Genomic DNA, 25005 nt, shown 5'->3' with positions numbered 1-25005 from the left:
TCACAACACAACAGTCAAGGTGCACGACACACCATCGATGGACTGATGATATGTCACTATGTCAGGGCACAACATGCAGGTGATGTCCTGTCTGGAGGGGCTGCCTGCAGGGTGAGGTCACAGGTGATGGGGGTTGGGGTATTCCATGTGGAAGGGGCTGCCTGAAGGGTGGAGTCACGGGTGATGGGGGCTGGGGTGGGGGTATCGCATGTGGAGGGGCTGCCTGCATGGTAGGGTTAGGGTGATGGGGGTTGGGGTATCACATGTGGGAGGGGCTGTATGCAGGGTGGGGGCATGAGTGAAGGGGGCTGGGGTGGGGTTATCCCATGTGGAGGGGGCTGCCTGCAGGCTGGGGCCATTGTGAAGGGGGCTGTGGTGGGGGTATCCCATGTGGAGGGGGCTTCCTGCAGGTTGAGGTCATGGGTGATGGGGACTGGGGCAGGTGTATCCCATGTGGAGGGGGCTGCCTGCAGTGTGGGGTCACAGGTGATGGGGAATGGGATGGGGGTATCCCATGTGGAAGGGGTTGCCTGCAGGTTGGGGTCGTGGGTGATGGCGGCGGGGGTATCCCATGAGGAGTAAGCTGCCTACACGGTAGGGTCACAGGTGATGGGGGCTGGGTCAAGAGTATCCCATGTGGAAGGGGTTGCCTGCTGGGTGGTTCACGGGTGATGGGGCGGGGGTGGGGGTATCCCAATTGGGAGGGGCTGCCTGCAGGGTGAGATCACGGGTGATGGGGCGGGGGTATCCCATGTGGAGGGGACTGCCTGCAGCATGCGGTCAAGGGTGATGAGGTTGGGGTGGGGTTGTCCCATCTGGAGGGGGCTGCATGCCATGGATTGTGAGGTGTTGAGGCGCCATTTGGCTGGTGGTGGGTTAGGCCTTGCGTGGGAGGGCATGCATTTTCTAGGGGGGCACAGGTTCCCAGGGTGTTTTTACGTGTTTATGCTGGGGTGCGGCCGGGGTTTGTGGGGTGTTTCAGTGCGATTACGCTAGGGTGCGGGCGGGGATTGTGAGGTGTTTTTGCATGATTATGCCGCGGTGCGGCTGGAGATTGCGAGATGTTTTTGCGTGTTTATGCTGGGGTGCGTCCGGGGATCACGGGTGTTTTCGTATGATTACGCTTGGGTGCAGGCGGGTATTGCGAGGTGTTTTTGTGCAATTACACTGGGGTGCGGCCGGGGATTGCAATGTGTTTTTGTGCGTTTATGGTGGGGTGCGGACGGGGATCATGGAGTGTTTTTGCGCAAATACGCTGGGGTGCGGCCGGGTTTTGCAAGGTGAATACGCACAATTACGCTGGGGTGCGACCGGGGATCACAGGGTGTTTTTGTTTTTGCGCGATTACGCTGGGGTGCGGCCGGGGATTGTGAGGTGTTTTCGTGTGATTACACTGGGGTGTGGAGGGGTTCGCGGGGTGTTTATGCATGATTATGCTAGGGTGTGGGCAGGGATCGCAGGGGGTTTTCACGTGATTACAATGAAAATATTCCCGGACCTCCCGTTTAATCGCTTGAAGCCTTTCAAAACATACCTGTGGAAAAAAGAACATGCAGGGTCTGCATGGATACCAACTGCATTGAAAACACAAGATATGTCCTTACTTCCTGTGTTCATTTAAAATCTACATATGAATGCTACCTATTACAATTTGTGAGTAATCCGGAAGATTTAAATAAGGAAAGCTTCTGGATGAGAAGACTCTCTGGTTCAAGTCGGGGCCTTATGATTGCAATCTCGCAAGTTTGGAAAGTTGTAGAGAAATTGCTACATAAATTTGAAATGGAAGTGAGACTATTGGAAAACCTCCATATTTTATAGGAGGAATGTGGAGTGCTCTCTACCAAAATGTTAAAATATCAAGTTGATTAGTACCTTATTTGTACTATACTCTATCTATGTTTTAATGGCGATAAGAATACGTTAGTCTGGAATTTCTACCATTAGTGTTAAAGTATTGATAAGTTTTAATGATATGTTTGACCTGGCTCATTGTTTTACCATTTTCTTGTTGTTTACCATTCTTTTGTTGTTTTTGTGTTCTTTTCTCTTTTCTTTAAGTTCCTCAATTTCATTATACAAATGAGTGTAGTATATGTATGATTCCACCTATGGTTCTATTGTTTTTATTTTTCTGTATAGTGTGGTTAGCATATTTGCTGTGATTTTATGTAATGTATTAAAAAGTTTTATTATGAACTAATACACAATTAAAAAAATATATATAAAAATATATATGTTTAAATTTATTTTAATTCCCTTTGTTATATGTGTAATCCTGATGTGTTCTCAATCCCCAAAACAGCCTTTTTAAGGGCCACATTTTATGTTACCAAAATAGATAAAAATTGAACACTGACTACATAAATATATTACATCTATTGTAATTTATTTTATGCAGTTGTAATCAAAATCATCCAATTGTTTGTTTGTAGCTGCAGCTACACTGCTAACAGATGAAGCAGTTTAGCCACGGATAAAAGCACCCCAGTCGTTGCTCGCTTTAGCCACATAAGCAAACTCCTGCAATTCAGAAACTAATGCTATAGCTGTGGCTACAAAAAATAATATTAAATGTACAACTCTGTGTCTGTACATATCTAAATTATAGATTTATATATCATATTGATCAAATAACTTACCAAACACCTGTATTCATGTGCTATTCCTTCTTCCATATTAGTAACTCTGAAACAAAATAATAGTAGTTTATAACAAAATTATTGATGTTTTTTTTTCATAATGGTACCAAGTGAATACTGATTTTATTCCCAGTAGACAACCATTACCAGGTTGTATTCAGTAATCATACTATAGAGAAAAAACAAACCTCTCTTCAGTTATTTTAACTATTTAACAATAATACACTCTCTCACTTTCTACAAGTATATGAATATAATAACATGTAAAAGAAAAGTGTAAATCATTTTATAAAATAAACATTGTACCAAAAAAACACCCTTCAGAAAATAACACTTTCAAAAACAAAGAGTTGCTAGAGTGCAGTATTATCACTTCAACTATACTAACCATTTAGGTAACTGTAAGAGCCCTCCCCTTCTTACCATGTGCAATAAGAATAAATGAGACACACCCCAGATGGGGAATGGGGCTAAGAGGACAGGTTTGCAAGAGTTCAAAATGTTTTACATAGAATCGGCATCCAAAGAACTCTGCTGCCTGAGAGCGGTCTGGCAAACATTTCATTTAAACAACATTATAAAGTGAAAAATCGTCATAGATGACGTAAACAACATAGGGGACTAAATCAGTGCAGGATTGGATAGACATTATAGGAATATATGTTCATGGAGGCACTGTCTCGTCTGGATTGGTTGCTCCTTTGGCGGGAGGGTGAACATCACGTGGTCTGGCTGTCAGCATCCAGGAGAGGTGAAGGTCAGGTCACTGCAAAGCAGGGTGTCCACTAACTAAGCTAACATAATACTATCTAATAAAACATGCACTAAACAATAGTCATTGCAACTCTTTTGAACAAATCATTGAAAACCTATAAACTTCATTCATGTATTTACATCATTATATACTGAGGCTTATATGGGGCATCGGGTTAAGGGTTTTGACCAATATGATAACATTGATTGAAGCAAGGGTCTGGACTTGTGAATAATCTGAGGCAGGTTGGCTTTTGTGAGTAGTGCGAGACAATATACTGCGGCAAAGGTCTAATTTTAGCTGGGGACCCGCTAGGTGGGCATCATGGCGAGGTCACGTTTCTGGTACATCAAGAGAATACCTTGCAGGGACACCAGGTTATACTGGCAGTCATTTTCCAATAGTGAGGGTGAAGGCGCATGAACAGATTTGTGGAGATGGATGAGCTACAGGGACTGGCTCAAGCCGGTTCACATGCGGGACAGTGATCTCAGAGGAAGAGTGAGATGTTACATTTGTTCTTTGTTGCAATTACCTTCGGCTCGAGCGTGAGAATGGATCCACAAAGTTTTCCAGATACAGTGAGAGAAAAGGTGGGGGCCATGTGTGCGGTGTGCACGGTGCTGCAAGAGGGGAGAGAAGCCTTTTTGCATTATCGCATTGAGGCCTAATTACCGAGATGGAGTCAAGGGGGCACAAAATGGATGCCATGTGTCCTGCGCAACAGCCCCATCTACGCAAATGACAGCCAATGATGGTATTACACAAGGGCGACTGGGGCACTCCCCAGCATTGGAGGCACGTGGTCCAAGTTTGTACTAAAGGAAAGGAGGGACGGGGGCCTATTGGCCCCTCACTCTCACACATAACTATGAACTGTGTTTTGCATCAGCAAATTCTAAAAAGATTTGCCCACAACATCAACAGTTCGTACACCAATAAAGCCACTTCAATACAATGACAACATGCTAAAATACTGTACAAACATTATTTAATATTAAATGATGACAAATTCACAGATTAATTTATGCAACCTTAACAAGGAACCCAAGACGATCAAACTATCTATGTCTTCAATTTTACAAATAAACAAATGAAGACATGCCAACACTGTAACATTATCTTTACTATCAATCTTTTTTTTAAAATGTATGCATAGCTATATTTAATATAAAAGGTACACAATAAAAACATTTGTGCGTAAGCATATTAACACTTAGCAAAACATACACTGATACCCTAACAAATGTCATTTTCATACTTCTTATAACATTTGTGTGAGTCCTTTTTTGGCCACCTACACATAGGACGGTAGATAATGACATTTTATAATGTACACATTTATTTATTTGATTTATTTGTGTTTATTTATTTGAATTTATAGAAGTGCACGGCGGCCCTGAGGCATTGTGGCGCTGTTACAGAGGGCTCACTTGAAAACGGATTCATAGGATGGAATAGGATACAAAACATTTACATGGTTGCTTGCAATAATACAGAGTTATGTTCCATGGTCACAGAGGAACTACATCACATACAGTCTAATTAAAGAGCTTTGTTTTCAAGGCTTTCCTGAATGCGGTGAAGGAGGTTATATTTCTGAGCTTGAGTTGTAGTGCGTTCCAGTTTGTAGGTGCTAACACCGAGAAGGTAGCCCCACCAGCTTTAGCTCTTTTGAAGGCCGGGCCTGTAAACTGATGTGAGTATTGGGTCTGATTGCGGGCATTGGGTAAATTCGTTCTGACAAGTAGGGGGGTGCCGAGTGGGAGAGGCAAGTGTGGGTGATGGCAAGGGTCTTAAACAGTATGCACTCTTCGACTGGGAGCCATGGGGCGTCTCATCTGGCCTGCGAGATATAGTCTCTCCTTGGAATGCTTAGAGCAGCTTTGAGAGTGTTATTTTGTGTGATTTGCAGTTTACTGAAGTTTTTGGATGACATACCTAGGAGTAGTACATTGCCCTAAATATAGTAAGGCAATTTTTGGCTGAGAGGTGTGGTTTAACTGCCTTAATGATTTTGGTTGTAAGAGCTGCTGACGATGAGTTGGCACTGACTTGACGCTTCAGTGTACTCAAGGTACACACCTAGTGTTGTGACTGCATCCGAGACCGTGATTGTGATGTTCTCAATGGTAAAGTTGCTGTATTGTCAGTAGAGTTTGTTCAGAATTTTCTTGGAGCCTACCAGTAAGATTTCAGTTTTGTCCCCATTGAGGCATAGGCCGTTAGCTGCCATCCTGGCCTGGATGAAGGCATAGGTCTCTTTGAGGGTGTTTAGGTCTTGCTCATAAGAACCGGAGAGTGGGATGAGAATTTGAATGTTGTTGGCATCGTTTTTGAATGGTATGCCATACTCGTCTAAGTCATTAAAGAGAGGTAGGGTGAAGATATTATAGAGGGTGGAGGCGGTGCATGACCATTGTGGGACGACACAGTGGATGGGAGATGGGGTCCCTGAGGCCTGATCAGAGAATACTCTAATGACTCTTCCATCCAGAAAGGACGTAATCCAGGCTGTGGCTTCATGGGAGAAGTGGGCAGCCTCTCTGAGGTCTCTGCAGAGGATCTTTTGATTCACCAAATCGAAAGGCGGCCAATAGATCGAGGAGAAGGAGCAGCGCAGGCTTACCTGTGTCCATTGTTTCTAGTAGGTGATTTTTGAGGTCAAGTAATGCGGACTCAGTGCCATGGTGTGGACGGAATCCAGATTGCCTTTCCACCAGGATGTTGTTTGATTCCAGATAAGACTGGATCTGGAGTTATGCAGCTTTATCTAGAATTTTTAACAAGAAAGTCACAGCGGTAATTTGCCTGTAATTGTTGAGGGAGTCATGATCAAGGGTTGGTGTTTTTAGTAGCGGTCAAACCCATGATTCCTTGAGGGAAGGAGGGACGATGCCTGAGGAGAATGAGGCGTTGATGAACGCTGTGAGAAATGGAGCTAGTGGTTCTGCACAGTCCTTTATAAGGCTAGCTGGGCAGATGTCACCCTTTCAGAGGGAAGGCCTGATATGTTTCATGATACATATGACTTCTGCTTCAGTTATTGCTTAAAGGCAAAGGGCTTTTTGACTTTATTCAGCATTGAGTCTACTGGCACATTATATTTCAATTTCTTAAAAACTAAGAATTCTTATTTAAACTTCTAGTGGCACTGATAGTTGTACAACGTGTGCAATACTTTTTTAACTATAAATATGCATTCTAAATTATAGAAATGACATCTATATTGCCATTTGATAACTTCCTTCATAATTTGGTGTGCATGCTTTTTTGGCCACCTAAACACCTAAGAAGCTAAAGACAATTTTCTTAAACATTGCATGCAAAATAAAATAAAATGTACCTTTTAATGACTGGATAAATTGAACACCTTCTCTGAAAACATCACACTGCATACAGAAGTTATTTATACATACATTTAACAAACTAAACCTTTCAGTGAGGTATTATAATTTGTTATTTCATTTAGAATACTTTTAAGAAAACATGGTGTGCATACTTATTTTCACCACCCATAAACACCTATAAACATAATAAGTAAACACAATATATCTAACTTTACCCGAAAACGCTTATCAGTAGTTACATTGTATTCATTTTTCAAACATTGTACTATATGGATTTTGTATCCACAACCTACTGTTTACTTGTTTCATATGTAAACAGTCATGTCTTTCTACAAGCCCTCACACTCAAAATAATATACATGGAACCATTCATGTAACCTACCACTTATAGGGTACACTTGTAGGGGGCGTGGCTTGGAGCCGATGGAGGGCAGAAGCTGATCTGCCGGGCTCCGGCCGAGACGCCGCTTCCTGATCCTTTTTCTCCGGTACAAGAGTGGTTGCAGCCAGCGGAAAAGCACGCATCGGTGGGGGAAGTGCTCCCCAGTAGGAATTACTCGAGTGCTGGAATTTTCGGAGCCCCCGTGAGGAAGAGCGGGCTCCGGATCCCACCCTCCCCTCCGCCGCGCATTGATCCAAGATGGCGTCTGGCACAGCTTCACGCAGCCCCTGAACCAGCGTCCCCTGACGGAGCGCTTTGGGGAACGGCAACAAGGCCGACCCCTGTCTGACACTGGTTCGGAATCGACACAGGCCCCCAGGCCCCTGACTCCGTTACCCCTGGGCTGGCTCAATTTATGCAACGCGGACTACAACTAGAACCACGTGGATGGCATCACATAAAGAGAAACTCGCCACCTCTGAGAAGCAGCACCCCGCCCCACGGCCATCACCCGAACGACCTGATTCCAGCTGAAGCACTCGGGGGCCCTGAAACTTAAGGTGCGTGAGCCTACATAATACCCTCTGGTGGCCCCCTGACCACCACCGCACCCTTGGGCCGCCGCACTTGGCTCCCCGACTCGGCTGCCCCGGGGCACGCACTTGCCCCTGCACGTTCGGCGATCTACGTCCAGCAGCTTCAAGATGGCCACCAAGAACAAGAGCAGGGCCGCCACCATGGACTCCTTTGTCTCGACCAAGGCGAAGACCTCCACCCAGTCCAGACCTAGCCTCTCCGAAACACTCATCCGAACGAAGGGGAGGTCAACGACAATCGCTCTCAGATATTGGATGCCATTGCCTCACTGAGAACCCACATTGACTCCAAGATTGATGAGTTCAAAATAGACATACAACTCATCCGCCAAGATGCCCGCAACTTGACAGAGAGGGTAACGACCGTCGAGAATTCCACGACGGAGCTGTCCGGGGCCACCACAACCCTGAAGTCCGAAGTCTCCGATCTAAAGAGGAGGGTCGCCTTCCTGGAGGAAAGGGCGGAGGAAGCCGAAGGACGGGCCAGACGGGGGAACATCAGGATCCTGGGTATCCCGGAGGGAACAGAGGGCCTAAACACCACATCCTATGTCGAAACCCTTCTGCTACAAGAGATCGGGGCCGGAAAACTAACCCAAGGCTTTGCGGTCGAAAGGGCACATAGATCCCTGCAGAGACGTCCTCCCCCCGGCTCGCATCCACGGCCAATAATAGCTAAAATATTGAATTTTCAAGATAGAGAAACCATCCTACGGCACTCCAGGGAAGCAGGTCCCATTGAAAGGGGGGACTCAAAAATTACTATTTACCCCGACTACACCCAGAAAGTGCAGAGGGAAAGGAACTCATTCGTCCCGATCAAGGCGAAGCTTCGCCAACTGGACATTAAATACAGGCTGCTATACCCCGCGCGCCTGAGAGTTGTTTATAATGGGCGAGCGATATTTCTCGAAAACCCGGAGGCGGCCAATATGTGGGTAGAAGATAATAACCTAGCCGATGGCAAGGATCCCCCTCGGAATGATGATTAAGTCCCGAGTCTCCTCGCACCACCAGTAACCGGACCCCAGCAGGTAATCCAAACAACAGTTTAATTTACGGAAGCGGCCCTCGCACGGCCCTGCCGCCTCGCACCAACCCTACCCCCAGCAGAAAATCCAATTGGGTTAGTTCACCGCCCGACCCAGCTCACGCCCGATTCCCGGATGGGTTTAGACGGCTCGAGAGCGCCTGAGCACCGCGACAGTGTTGTAGTCGCTGGGCGCACCAGTTTGCGTTATGTTATTAGTTTAGTTGGTTTTGCAGTCTACGAATCATCGATGTTGGTAAAGCACAAGATGGTGGCAAGTTACGACACAAGACTTCATGAACCAGGGGCCCCCCGCCCGCAGAACGCCACCTGTGGTTCGTTGTGCCACCGGGCCAGCGGGCCAGAACTCCAAGACGAATACAGATCACCAACCCGATGGCGTCACAACTTGTTGTGATGACATGGAATGTGAGGGGAATGGCTTCATACCTCAGAAGGAACCGCGTACAGTCCTACCTCAGGAGGAAGAAGGTCTCGATTGCGTTACTACAAGAGACCCACCTTACAGCGGACTCCATGTCTAAGTTAACAGATCGATGGGATGGGATCACGAGGGGGTCTCCTTACTCCAAATATGCGAGAGGCGTACTGATATGGGTGAACCCGAATGTGCCTTTCCAGCTAGAAGGCTGGGATTCTGACAAGGAAGGGAGATATACATCAATGTGGGGCACCATAGAACAAACCCCAGTGTGCTTCATTAACACATACTTTCCGCAGCATGGAATCCCGTCATACTTAAGCACGTTGAGTGCTAGACTGGCACAACACCGAGGCAGGACCTTCGTGTGGGGGGGAGACTTCAACTGCGTCATGGACTTAAGCAAGGACAGATCGCGCCCTCCTCCTCAGCCAAGCAATCCCGCATCCACCTCCTTGACGGAAACACTCGACCAGCTCAACCTGGTAGACATCTGGAGAGTGCAACATCCGGAGGCCAGAATTTACTCACACTACTCAGCTCCACATGGCGTCCACACAAGGATCGACTACTTGTTCGTTGATAAGGAACAATCTCCACTGGCCACATCCACTGAATATTTGGGGAGGTCGATCTCCGACCACTCCCCGCTCGCCATGCATTGGCAGCTGCGTGGACCCAAACCTCCAATTCCCATGTGGAGGATGCCTACAGCAGCGTTGGGTGATCCTGAGTTCAGAGAGGACCTTGCTGAGAAGCTAGAGGAATATGTCGAAATCAATAAGGGATCGGTGGCTACCTGGTCCACACCGTGGGAGGCCATGAAGGTGGTTACCAGGGGAGAAATCATTTCAAGAGCGGGCGGAACCCGCAGACAACTACAGTCCTCTCTTGAGGCCCAGGAATTAGAGATCGCAAGACTAGAGTCTGCCCCTGACATTTCCCCAGAGTCCGAGAAGATCCTTAAAACAGCCCGTATAAAATGTCAGGAATCATGGGTCAGACTGGAGAAATTTGACTTCGCAACACATACCGCCAGATCCCACAGCGAGTCTGACAAACCCGGCAGATTGCTTGCCTGGCTCTGCAAGCGGGAACACCCTAAACACCTCCCAACGGAGATAAAGGACGAAAAAGGAGTAATACACAAGACGCAGATGGAGATCAACGAGACTTTTGCTAAGTTCTACTCCAAATTGTATGCCCACGAGTCCCAGGTGCCCGCCGCAGAATTAGTCGAAACATTGGAGGAGATAGGCCTCCCTCAAATCTCCAGCGAGCAGCGGGAGGAACTGGACTCGGAAATCACTTCCGAAGACGTGACAGCAGCCATCAGATCGCTCGCTAATGGCAAAGCCCCCGGCAGTGATGGTCTCCCGCCCGAATTCTACAAGTCCTACGAACCCATTCTCACCCCCATCCTGTATGAAGTTTATCAAGAAGCCTACACAAATGGCATCTTGCCCAACACCATGAAAGAGACCATAATTATTCCAATGCTCAAGCCGCACAAGTCACCCACCGATTGTGATTCTTATCGACCTTTGGCCATGCTGAATTACGACAGCAAGATCCTCACTTCTATATTAGCCAACAGACTCGCCAGAGTGGTAGGATCCATAATTCATGAAGATCAAAATGGATTCGTCCCAGGACGCAACACCACGGCCAACCTCAGGAGACTACAACACATCATGGCCGAAACCCACGACCGAGAGGAGGACCTGGCGATACTGTCACTTGATGCCATCAAGGCCTTCGACTCTATCTACTGGGAGTGGCTTGTGGAGGTTTTGAGGGGCTTCGGCTTTGGTGCGGGCTTCATCAGATGGATCCAGGTACTTTATAATTCGCCAATGGCAAGGGTTAAAACAGGCAGAATTGTCTCGGGACCCTGGGCAATACAAAGGGGCACGAGACAGGGGTGCCCACTCTCGCCCATGCTGTATATATTGGGCCTAGAACCAATAGCCATATACTTTCGCCAACAGTTTTTTGATGCGGGCATTAAGGTGGGCAACGTTTACAACATAATTTCATTATACGCGGATGATGTCCTTCTCTACTTGAGGAACCCTGAGCTCAACGCACCCACAACGCTAGAAGTTCTCGAAAATTATGCAAAGTACTCAGGGATACGATTCAGCAGACACAAATCAACTGCATTCCCCCTAGCTAGCCTGAGGGGCATTGCAGTAGACGACCTCCCGCCTATAGGAATACAGTGGCAACCTGACAAGTTCCGGTACCTGGGAATCAATGTGGGTCACACCCCGCTACTCACACACGAACATAACACTATAGCAGCAGTCACCGGCCTTCGGCGTTCAATCAAATTTTGGTCCAAACTACCACTGTCAATGGTGGGTAGAGCGGCGATTGCCAAAATGATAATCCTTCCTCGATTCCTGTACTTCTTTGCCAATATTTGCCACTACGTTCGCCCGCCTTTCTTCAAGACACTAGAGGCCATCATCAAGGACTTCTTGTGGGGTCCGCGCAGACACAAGCTCACATTGGCCACGCTGTCTCTCCCACATAAAGAAGGCGGAATAAAACTCCCAGACCTTCACCTTTACTACTTGGCGGCCCAGCTCAGTCACATTACGAAGTGGCTGTCAGAGGACACATCGGCCGAACTGGAACTACTCAGGCAATCTTCCACAAACTTAATCCCCAAAGAAACTCTATGGTTTCCCCCTCGGCTACCTCCCGAAACTCCGCTGATTGTCAAGCTGGGCAGGCAGATATGGGCCAGGGCCTGTCACATAAGGCAAGTGAAACATCCATACTCACCGGATAACCCCATAATGGTGGATGTGTGCAAGTCGGAGGCGGAACTTCCCACTCCCAGGAGATGGGAGGAAGCAGGCATATATACATGGGGAGACATGTTCACTGATGGGGAATTCAGGGACTTCGAGTCGTTACAGAACATTGAAGGACTATCCAAGGGCCAGTTCCTCTGGTACCACAGGATCAAACAGATCGCTAAGAAGCAGTGGAACAGCTGGCCGCAAGAGCCCACCCCAGACCCACTGCTACAGAAAATGCACGACCTCTCAGATGGATGGAGACCTGTTTCCAGACTTTACAACAGACTCATAGACAAGCCTAACCCCAAAGGTCAGGCACTGAAGGCGAAATGGGAGGCAGATCTTGAATCACCACTTACTGACAAGGAATGGGAGAGAGCACTGATCTACCCCAAGAAAGTGTCCCGGAATTCCAGATTCGGACAAATACAGCTGAATGTCCTTTACCGGACATATATGACTCCCCACAGGATTGCCTCATTCAACCCGAAAATGCCCCCGACGTGCCCATGGTGCGGAAATGACAAGGCAGACATGATCCACATGTTCTGGTCCTGCATCAAAGTGAAATCACTCTGGTTCAAAGCCAAACAATCCTGCACAGAAGCTGGCATGGTAAGATACGACTGGACGCCCGGAGAGTGCCTACTAGGTATATATCCTAGACCGGGCAAATTTAAACATTTGGTGAAACTAATGGACATCTCATGCATTTTGGTCAAGAGAACAATAGCGATGGCCTGGAAGACTCCAGCGGGCCCCAGCCATGCTCGGTGGCTGAGCGAACTGGCGAGATGGACGACTGCTGAAACCAGGGCCTGGCAAGACGGGATCACAACCAGCGGAGAAGTCACAAGTGGAACCCTGGACTCCTGGAAAGCCCTCCTGAGTGACATGCGCTTCAAAGCAGACTATAAGCCTCCCTGAGGGACTGTAGCGTCCTACAACACCCGATTTTTCATACTGATACAGAGATGGAATTACCCGAATCTGTTCCCCTCGCTTCCTGTAACATCGGAACTATAATTTTTACTTGCCACCAAACATCTCATAATTAACGCTACACGTAGACTGCTGTTGTTTTGGTTGTTCTCACGTTACTTTTTTTTGTTGTATCGTTTCTTTATTACCACACTTGTAAGTTTGTAATGTTTCTCACTTTCTTGAAAAAACCAATAAAATACTTTATAAAAAAAAAAAAAATAGGGTACACTTGTACTTATTAAAATATACAGTGTTTTACACAACAAAACAAAAGTACAATATTTCAGAATGATATTTTCTCATTTAGTACTGTTCAGAATATTACTTTTCCATTTACTTTGCACTATTTTTAAAGTACATCATAGTAACAATCCATCTTCTACTTTATATAAAACAATGATTACCCTATTCTTCCATTTCAAACTCCTATTTTGCCTTATTATATTCACAAATCATATTACACATATATTTAAAAACTTTGGTTCTAACAACTTCAAGTAAGTATTCTTTAAACCCTATCTAGCTTGGTGTGTGACTATAGAGTTATTACAAACAAGGCACTCTACTTCTGTACGCACCCATGTTGTGAAATGTCTACATTCAATGGATGCCCCTTCATGAAATATAACTGCACACATTTTAAAGGTTTTCTTGCTAACAGAAACTTGACCACATTTAAAATGCATTATTGATGTGTTAATTTTCCTCCCATCTACACTGTTTCTTTGAAACATGATCAATAAAAACTAGATTTTGCAGTGTTGATTGTAAATTAAAGCCACAGTCACTGCATTTCATGTCATGCAATGCTTTAGTTACAAGATTAGACACATTTGCTCTTTTTCTGATCAGGGATGGGCACATACACACATCTTTCACAAAGATCTGGAGTACAATAATCTTTCTTACATTTCAGACACATATGATTCCACTCATAACTTATTCCAACATAACTATCTACACTAACAGTTTCCTTAACTAATAAATCAAAGAAAGTCATTAAACATTCTTGACCATCTTCCTGTGTATTTTGTGAAAGTTGCTGATTTCCACTTGCAACAGCTACTACATTCCAGATTGACATTGCCGAAATGTAAACTGTGTTTTTTTTCATCTACAGATATTTTAAGTAATGAAATTTCCACACATAGCTGCGTCTCTGCTGTGGAAACTATTTCCATCAAGGAGTCATTTGAAAGAACATACACAAAGGTCCATTATAATACAATTCAACCCGTTTCATTACTAAATCTACAATGAGAGTATGTTATAGTTGAACAACTCTCCAACTCTGTTAAGTTTTGTTGTTTTTAGTCTTACAAGGACTGATTTCATTTGAATGTGCTTTCACTGGCTCCTTATGTTTTCTCAATAAGTGCTTCACAGATACAGGTATAAGGTTCAGCTGAGGAGCATGCAGTACATGCAATCTATTATATTCTTCAATGCGAGACATGTCAGCTGTCACTTTTCATTCAACAAAGTTTATTAAAAATAAACCTTCTATAGTTTGCACACGTGACAAAGCTACATATGACATTCCTTCTTTAAATAATGTGTGATCAATGTCAAAAAGTGCTGCTTCTTAAGTCATGCCTTATGATTTATGAATAGTTATTGAATAAACCCATTGTGCTCTTTTCATAAAGGTATCCTTAAAAAGCCTGAAGCATGCAGAGGTCAGAGAAATCAAATGTGTTCCTTCTACATGATCATAATTAACTTCAACATGTTCAATATTTGTACTGTGAGGAAAAGTGTGAAATGCAATCACTCTTCCCCTGACCCCATTGACTAGACAGTTTTAAAACTCCTACCAGACCTGCTGTTTTAGAAATTGAATTATCTAGTGGACCTAATCAAGCTTTTGCTCTCCTATCCAACTCTAAAGGCGTAATATGATCGTCTAAATCATCATGCAATTTTATTTCCACAATATTTTCCTTCTCTGTCAGTAGCATTGTAGAGTTAAACTTGTTACACTCTACAAGTTTGCACATAAAAGCAACACAATAACTATGTCTTTCCCTAAAAGTCAACATGACATTAGACGGACTGCAATCTGCATGACAAATGTTAGAAGCATTCTTCTCTTTAAAACTGCTTTCACATTTTCCTCAAGAACATCTACACAAATCTTATTAAGCATTTCTGCATACTCCAAATCTGCAGATTGCCTCATATTAATCGTAAATTCCTGGAATTCAAACCAATTCCAATGGTTAAAATGACAAATACGTCATATAATTTTTTAACTATACCTAGATTGCAGCATTTCGAAAACTGGTTGAACTTTCACAGGAGTTAATTGTAACACGTCTCCAAATCGAGTACATGTTTACCTCCAAACTAAACATGTAGTCAGTCTTCAAAACATCTTGCATTAACAAGTGAATGAAAGCTGGCATCAAGTTAGAAACCATACATACATCTTCTAAAATCAAGGTATTTAATTTTATGAGAACTTTCCCACATTAAATGATGCTAAACCTGTAGGAACAGTAACAATGCATGACAAAGAAGAAACTGTTTCATTTTGGATCATAGCTCTTATTGCATGAATTATAAAAGATGTACCTGTTCCTGTTTGTCCACTAACATACAACAAAACAGGTGTGTATTGCACACAAGAACATTCACACGTATCATGCCATAAACCATGTAAGAATCTATCTTTAATTTATAATAAACATATTTTTGCTCTAAAGTAAGTTTACTAACAATTTCATTACAATTCGCATCTGCAACTTTAGCTTGTTGCATTGCACTTTCTACTTTGTCCATGGCAAGCTCAACATCAGTTTGAATTATTGGCTTACCAAGCACATTTTGACTTTCTACTGCGGAATCCTGACTTCACTCAGGGGTCTCTTTTTCCAATTCAGCTGCCAAAAGTTCTCAAAACCCGATTTCTAGTACTAGCTGGTCCAAGACTAAACAAAACTTCCTCCATATAGAGGCAAACTAGTGAGCCAATCTGCAGCTTTGTAGCTACCAAACTCTCTATGTGAAAGCATTTTCAAACCAAAGCTTAGATGTTTCTAAGACTTTTGTACGTTGATAAATCTGCCCATACTTCAGCGGCATTGCTCTTTTCAGCTTTTGCCTTGTATGCTGTATAATAACGTGCAACATCAGTTGAATCATCAGCAATAAACTGCACATCAGTATTTGAATTCCATAGCTGAGAAATGACAGGATTGCAATCCATTAATGATTTGGCATTCCTTACTTTTTACCTTACTTTTTTTTAAATGATATGTATTTTTGGTGACTCTCCCATAACATGGTGTCAAACAGATGACATTAAACTATTCAACCGACCAACTGGTGTAACAGGCCTTGGAAAGCTGAATCTACACTGAGTGTAGTATGTTTCTTTACTTTTGTATTTACTCTAACAGTACTTTCCACATGAGTGCTTTTGAAATCTTACCATCTTGTTCCATAGATCAGCATTCACATGCCGAGCTGGAATGGAACAAGCAACATATTTTTCAAACTCTCCATCACACAGCCATCACTTTCCTTAACAAACTCAGGAGCATCTTTAGTCCTCAACAGCATATGTATATTTCAACCCCCACGTGCCTGGTACTCTTTCCTCCAAAATAAATCTTCCTCAGTACCTAATGGACCATTTTCTTTATTACATATACAGTGTAACATAGCTAAACAAGTGTGATGAAAAAACTGCGATACACTCACAAGGTACATATACCACAATTCTCCTGGTGTTATGTGTTCTATATTTTTCTTCTGTGGATTACTTTCACGAATTCACTCTGAGAGATCATTCCAACCATACTCAGCACAATGCAAAGTCACAAACCAAATTGGAGATCCCAAGTTTCTGATCCTTCATCGAACCTCAGAGTGTCTCCTATACCAACATTCTTTAATTCCTCTCATTGTAGCAAGAATATTCATAAGTTTACATTCTAAAACTTCATTTTTTATTTCACCTTTTGCAGCATCTCACATGCAGAAAGAATTTTAAATCTAGTTCTAGTCTGAAGTGTATGAGAAACAGCATAACATAAAGTTGAAAATTCACTTTCATACAATAAGTGAAACATATATTCAAGATTGGTACGAAATCGTGAATCATCAGAATACATTCTTGTACAAAGATATTCTGAGCAGAGATTCACACTTTCCAATCATTCAATCTCCCTCCTGTACCAGTTGAAAAAAGCATTGGCAAACAATGGGCTTCTACTGTCTTTTCCCAGGAAACGGATTGGTGCACCTTTCGTTTTTTTCATTTGATGCAATTCTAAACTGTCACTCATGACTTCACTTGAGTGTAAAGGTTAAATAGTGTAATGTTCATACAAACTATTCCCTTCTGCAACAGATAGATGTTGAAACTGACATTCACTGCTTTTGTTTGTTGACTCAACATCAAGCATAGAGAAGTATGGCGCATTCAGACTGCCTTTGTATAAATCATTGTGCTTCGATATAAACGCCAATGCGTTTTTCACTTTTCCAAAATCTATAAGCTGCTGCTGAATGCTCTTATCTTTAGTGGCAACACCACTTACTAAAACAAACAAAAATTCTGAAATATCACACTTCACTCATAGAGTATTCACATTTTCTTCCAAATTAAGAGGTAAATCAACTTTGTGTCACATTACTTGTATTAATGATTTCTTCGGCAGATTGGACATCTTTGTTCGCAATCTGCAATCACTTCAAACATGTTTAATGTTTGAAGGACAGAAGGGTTATCATGCACTACCATGTGATTTAAAACACTCCTTTGAGGATTATTTCTTTGATTATAAAACCCAACACAGTGTCTACAAAAATAAAATGCCTCTCTTGTGACAAATTGTTTTTCTACAACCAAATAAAGATAGTTATTTCCAAAAATCTTCTACATAGCATTTAATTTTCTCCTCAATTTTCTCCTCAATTTTCTCCTGTTGCACTTGAGACTTATAAAAAGTGCATTAACAAGATATGCAAACAATGTCAGGTCTTTCAGTAGAAAGCAACTTAAACACGGCAGTACTTCTTTTATACTGTTGAAAAATCAGATCCTTTGAAAGCATAGGATCATCATTTCCACTAACTCTAAGTGTTTCAACCACATACACATACTCTTTTAAATGCACATTTATCATTTGCATTGCAGAAACTAAACTTTCTATAGTTCCAGTCAAAAGTATTTGATTTAAAACTGCAAGAGACATACTTGTTGTTTTCACTCATGCAGTTTAACCACAAGGTATCTCCTTTTAGTATGATGTGCAGGCAGCCTCCGTATATGAAGAAACTGACTCTTACATCTACTTTTATCAAGACAAGCTAAAGAATGACCCAAAAGTCTAGTTTTCTCATGAACTTCACAGTCAGCTATTCTCTGTAGCCACTTGAGCTGTCTTTGAACCTTACCATTTTTGTGCAGCAAACCATCCATAAATCTCTTTAACACTTTCCAAAAAAACAATGGATATTGCACAAAACATTGCACGTTTATACCGCACAATCCTTCTTTGATTTTATTTTTTACTGACCTACACTTTCCATTTCTGTATTATCACACCGTAAAATTTCTTAGAAATCACACAATTTAGGACTTCATGTCTATGTCCACACTCATCAATAGCTATATGAACATACTTTCTTTGAATGTAACTCTCCTCATTAAAAATCTTTCCGTATGAGTAGTGTTTCCATGCTCCACCAAACACGTCACAAATGTTGTCACATGTAAGTAAATCAACTGTTTCTATATTTGTATATAATGGTGTAGTCACCTTAAGTAATTTCTTAAGTTTATGAAATAAGAAAATGAATGAGCAATTTTCTTTTCATATCATAAGCTTTCTTAATTATTACTACTACTTTTTTCTTTTGCAAGAAACGCTTTACCACATATCTAGATTTTGGTTTCTTAAACTTATCCAAAATGTGTAAAAACTCAAGTGATACATTTTCCTATATATATCTTTATTCCTCTGTTTCAAATTGATAGCTCATTCGCTGAAATCTTTCTTTTTTTTACTAGCCAGTAACACATTTGATACATTATTTTCTTTTTTTTTTCTTTCAAGAAAAACATTCTCGATTCTATGAATATATTCTGTTGGCACATCTCCTATTTGAAGTGTGGGATGTATTTACCCATGCATCCGAGCTCTACCTCAAAACTGTGCAGTACTGACATGAAAACATCATGATGGCCAGAGCTTCCCAGAAAATGCACAGGGAAATGCATGAAGAATAGGCTGCCACCCATTTTTGCCGATGTTATGGGCACAGAAGGACACTGCCTAAAACCACCATTGGACTACCCACACAGTAGTCTGAAACCATTGGGAATGGCAATGCTGATTGCCAAAAGCAAACCCATAACTGTTGGGGAATTAATTTCTTAAATCTCAAAAATGGGTGAAGTACCAGTACTCACCACTATCCAAAAGCCGGCGTTTTAAAACCACCCTGTGTTTCTCTGAAGGCAAGCCAAAGTGTCTATTTTAAACATTGCTACATGTGCAAAATATTCACTGAACACCAGCAGACATTTGGCAGAATGAGGTTTTGTGTGCTTACAAAATCTGGGAAATGAAGAGCCCAAAACAATGCTTATAACAAAACTGCTATGGAGTCAGCAGTTTAAGTTGCACTGGATTTAAAGACACTAAAATCGAAAATGTTTAGATTAAATGAGTGACCTATGTTTGGTGTCACATGCCTTTGTAACTGTTGAAATGTCATAGTTTAAACTTAGAATCAGCATTCTAGCTGCATGTGTAAAATTGCAAGTTAATTTAAAAAGCAACAAAAAAAACATGACAGTTAGCTGAAAGTCTGGCTTAAGGAACTGAATTCTGCCTGGCAACTACCCCCATCAGGAGTGAAACTTGAGTCACAGCTGTGTTCCCAGGCCTAGCTGCCCTTTTGCTGCTCACACTAAGGATATGCCATCTATCTGATAATTGAATTACCTGTGCTCTGCAGGAAAGTGAACAAAGCCCTGTCCTGGCTCAGGCAAAGGTTTTATTGGCAGGAGTCGTAAATGGTCGTAAAAAGTGGCTTCCTCCTGAGGAAAGGGGAGGAGCACTGCCTGTGAGAGCAAGCTGGCTTGGCAGAACTGGAAAAACCAGAAATTCAACCTTGTGCTGAGGGTAAACCACACCCCTTTGGAGCCAGAACATAACTTTAAAAAGATGAATAACTCATAGAGCGGACATGTGAAAATTTTATAAATGACACCATAATTCTTGTGATTTTTCTGCCCACATTTTAAGAGGTTTTTCGACCCGGTGGCGTGTTCAGGGGGGTTTTAGCGGAAAAGTGGATATTACTCTAAATGTATGCATGTTAAAAATCTGAAACTTCATCAGTTAATGTCCCTACTCCCTGCACACATGTATGTAAAGTTGGGTCAATGTCAGAAATTGAAAAATCAGTTAAAAAGTCAATTATCTGCCATTTCTGAATGCAAGCTCTTAGAAACAGCAGATTTGGACAGAGACATGGCTAAATTCAGCCACACCATGTATATGTAATTTCAAGCAACTGTGTAACTGTGAAATATGTCTTTTATTATCAAATATAGAATGTGTGCAATCTGACAGAGGAGTGTCCTATCTGCAAGCCATAAAATGACATCCCTCTGACTCACAGTTCATTCCCCAATCAAATGATAAATGGAAGTTTGACCAATTAGAAGCTGAGAGAGAGGTAGGGTCAGTGATGCTAGAACACACCCACATTCTAAACACATAAAAGCAGACAGACAGGACAGATAGGGACCTTCAATTCCATCTGCAGCGGGACGCTCTGCCGGAAAAATCCATACTTTACCTCCATCAAACCACCAGAGAGCCAAACTAGAGACTTCAATCTATCCAGAACTAGAGACCCAGACCAGAGAACCAGAGAGAGCTGACCCAGACCACTGTGAAGTGCAGAGACCAGAGGCGAGTTTAAAACCTGACCAGATCCATGGCGAGGCCCATTTCACTCAAGAATATAGTGTGAGTACATAGTAAAACTGTGTAGAACCCATCTCTTAGTTAAAATAATATAATTCAATCCATTTTAACCTAAGTAGAACTGCAGCTTAGCAATTGTGTTATCCTGCCATCATTTTTAAAGCTGAAAAAGTGTGCGTTTAAAATTTCAAATCTGAAAAACGACCTTTATTCAATCGTTCATATCTCCGCAACCGTTTGTGCTAGAGACTTGCAGTAACTTTCATTTTGAAGCTGAGATCCTAGGCTTTCCTAGGACCCCGAAACGATAGAGATAGTCCTTGTGGTTCCTCTGTAATAGCGCTCGGCGCATCCGCGAATTTTACCACGATTTGCAAATTTCTTCACATGTAAAAACTGCTGCTGCTTGCCTTCCATTTGCCAGAAATTCGTTTAACCTGCTAACTATCCCTGCCTCATTGCTAGTGTGAGCCTGGACTAATATTAACTAGATACCACTCACCCTGAACCTCTGAAAGGGAATTAAAAGCATTTCCAGCATATTTCTCATCCATTGCTAGCACATATCAAAGCATTTTGCCTGTGTTTTCAAAACTCCTATCTGTTTTCTGTAGTGTAAGCTTGCTGGGGTGAACTGATTTACATTGATTGCATTTCTGAGAACTGTGTGTTTTCCTTCCATTTCCTTGCCTTGCATCAAGGGGGGGAGGGGATTGCCAGAGAAAAGTGATTACATTGTTTGGTTGAAATCATATTGAGTATTTTCTGTACTGCATTCATTGAATATTGCATCCACCTGAGCTTACATAAAGCATCCTCTACCACATTATACTTTTGTTCCTATTTACCAGTGTGCTACCTTATCCATTTCATGTCAACTCATTAGTGATTATAAGAAGTGTGCTAGTGCCAGATTCTCCGTTGTTGATCTTTATCATATCAGATTAAGTGTGCTATTCAATTATTAATTTATTATAAAGTGTGATATATATATATTTTAAATTATCAAATAAACCTTTTAAACTTGCAAAACAGAACTACTTCTTGGCTCAGTGGGGTCAGGGGGATTCCAAGAGAGGGGTGTTATATAGGGGTAGTCATCCAGAACGCATGAACTGGACATAAAGATATAACAATAAGGGTTTCCATTCAGTATCCCAGACTAGGCATTGACTTAGCTGTAGTGTTGAATTGAATCCTCTTACAGAAGTTACACATTTTCAAAAGTATTATCGATAATGGGTATTGTATTATCTACAGACTTTGTTTCTACAGATTTAACAACACTACTTTTTGAAATCTAACAATGTAGACATGTACTACCCTGCAGAGGATCCTTTCTTGTGGCTCGTTGTTGTTGCTTTCTTGATGGCATTTTTCAAAAAATCTGTGTAAAGAAAATTTGGATAGTGAAGGTCATGCATTGTGTTTCTTTATATTTTCAATATATAATATTACTTCCATGCCCAGGCTGACAGGCAGAGACAGGTTTTAATGTAATGCCAGCCTGGGCTTTGTAGGGCCACGCGATACAAGGGCCTCGGTTAAAGCTATTGGCTGTAAAACCCTGTGGCAACCCGTCAGCCCAGATGTAATAGTTATTTGCAACTCAGAATCTGTCTGAGATGCGAATAATCTTCTTTTTATTGTATTCCTGACAGAAGACGTGCTGAAGTGGAACACATCTCTCATCAGAAATTATTTTTTTTATCACACTGCCATTTAAACCGAAAAGAGACTAGGTTCCTTTTCGTATGACAGCAACCATGAAAAACCTGTTCTAAAATGGCCGTTGTTATTTGAAAAGGGACCTGCAAACTAATCATTACTAATGCTAGTCAACAAAACATATCAGCATGTAGATCATCTTCATTACATATCATGGACAGACCCATAAAGCTACCCACCAAACCTGATCAATAATACAATAATCGAATATCACTATACATTTCTCAATGACTACCTGACATACTCTACACAACCTCAGAGCACAATTCCCAAACAACTTCTAAATAGAAGAAATATTCACTGGACACATCATGACAACAATTACTGTCATTTCTTCATTCATATTCATAAAGGTTTTCCAAAATAATATGTAACACATCTTCCCTTTCAGTGTTTTTAAGCGTGTAATGATGACTATAGGTGGGTTTTCGTTGTGAAACCAGGGTTGTAGCCATGATTATTTTATTTTAAAAAGAAACCGTTCCGGAATGGTTTCATTTTAAAATAAAAGTGTAGGAAGAAGTTGAAACCTTCACTTTCAGTGAAATGCACTGAATGTTCCCATAAACAGCAGGTGCAAATGTTTGGGGGGTGTATTGTGTGTGGGAGGGGTTGTGGCAATGGGGTTTTTGGGGACTGGGTGCAGGCCAGCAGGGAACATAGTTCCACTACTTCTTTTCGTACACTTTGACCACTGAGCAGGGATTGTATGATGTGTGTGTTTTGTAGTTTCTAATTGGTTGATGGTGCTGTTGTAATGATTTGTAGCTATCCAGGAGCCACTGAGCATGCAGCGTGGCTATTCGGGGGTAGATAGCAGCTTCCTGTGCAGCCACAGCTATATGAGGACAGGAACGTTGTGTGTTTGTGGACGTATGGTAGCCACGGCTATCTGAAAGTTTGGGTGGGGTGGCATCTTAGATGCATTGAGTGTTTTGGAGTATTGTAAGAGATGAGGGGTGTGGAGTAGGACCATGAGAAGTGGAGGGGGGCTGCTAGGCATGGTGGGGGAACTTGTTTGGAGTTTGATGGAGTGTAAATATAATTTTAAGTCCATAGTTTTTGCTAATAGCCATGGTTATCAGCAAATGGCCATGAAGGGCAGTTGTATAATCGCATCTATATATAGCATGTGCGTAGGTGCATTAACACTTTCCGCCATTTAATTGGTTTTAACCATAGAAGCGGTTATACTTGTAGCCACGTCTTTAAACATACATTTTCTCTGCAATAATTATATTGTTATATGGATGATACCGTACAGAATGCTATGTATGTTTGTTATTTGATGTTGTTAGGTGTTCTCTTATATTATTTGCAGTTTTGAAGGCTGGCTTAGTTTGATTTTGGGTTTGCAATAAAATGTACATGTAGCCATGGATACAAAGCAAAATCTGCAGTCACATCCAATAGCCACGGCTATCAAAGATACTGGGTGGGTGAAACATTGATTTTTGTGAGTTTCATTTTTTTGTTATTGGTTGTTGGTACGTTTCTATTTGTGTAGCTGTCTGTGATAGGTTGTGGGGAAAATGTGTCATTAACTTTAGTAGTTTTATTAGTATATAGTCCTCTTTTTTGTTATTCATTTTGGAAAGTATAAATGTCACCATTTTCTGCAGTTTTATCCTTTTGGATCCAAAACTGATACTATGCAAATAGCAGGAGTGTGGCTGATGTGTAAGTGTGTTAATACATTTTTTTTAACTTTTGAAGGTTTAGTTGCAGTTTTGTGTGAGTTTGTTATATTTACCACTGGTTTATGATTTTTTTTCAGCCGGTTATGTGGTAAGTGTTTAATATATTTAAAAAAAAAGATTTGTGAATTCATTACATTTACATGCAGGGAGTTCGTTTTTCTATTTATATTAGTGAGGTTGAAGGTATATTTGATTGTATTTTTTGTAATTTTAATGCACGTTCAGGAATGCTATACTCTTAGGTCTTTAGAGTATTTTGTATAGTAGTTGAATTGATAGTGGTTTGCAAGTTCATTTTAGGTTTTTTTGTGTTAAATTTTATTGCAGTTGTATCGATCTCATTATCCAAGTGGACTCTCACTAGGTGGTGTACAGTTAACTCCCAGGAAAGGTCAACCTATGTTCAAAACATAGTGTCACTGTTGGAGATGGCAGCAGCACCTCTGTAGAGTGTTCATGATTCTTTAAATTAAGTGTTGCAGATCTTTTAAGTTGGTGGATGATTTTGTACAACCACTGCTCACAGCTCCAGCAATAAGGGAAGATGACATGTAAGTCAAAGATAGTGATAGTGTTGCAGTGGTGGATGGAGGTGCTGCAGACAGAATATTGGAAGGTGCATG

The 25005-nt window shown here is 42.0% G+C and overlaps 1 long non-coding RNA gene across 1 annotated transcript in view; it reads left to right on the top strand.

Annotated features, from left to right (window-relative positions):
• LOC138568991 (uncharacterized) overlaps positions 1-25005 on the top strand; it is a 401986-nt gene that overhangs the window by 350089 nt on the left and 26892 nt on the right. The gene's annotated exons all lie outside the window — the stretch shown is intronic.

Source organism: Ambystoma mexicanum, chromosome 2q (genome assembly GCF_040938575.1).
Source record: "Ambystoma mexicanum isolate Mex_15411 chromosome 2q, UKY_AmexF1_1, whole genome shotgun sequence".
Taxonomy (NCBI): domain Eukaryota; kingdom Metazoa; phylum Chordata; class Amphibia; order Caudata; family Ambystomatidae; genus Ambystoma; species Ambystoma mexicanum.
The sequence above is the reverse complement of the archived record's forward strand: the minus strand, read 5'-3'. Positions and strand labels throughout refer to the sequence as shown.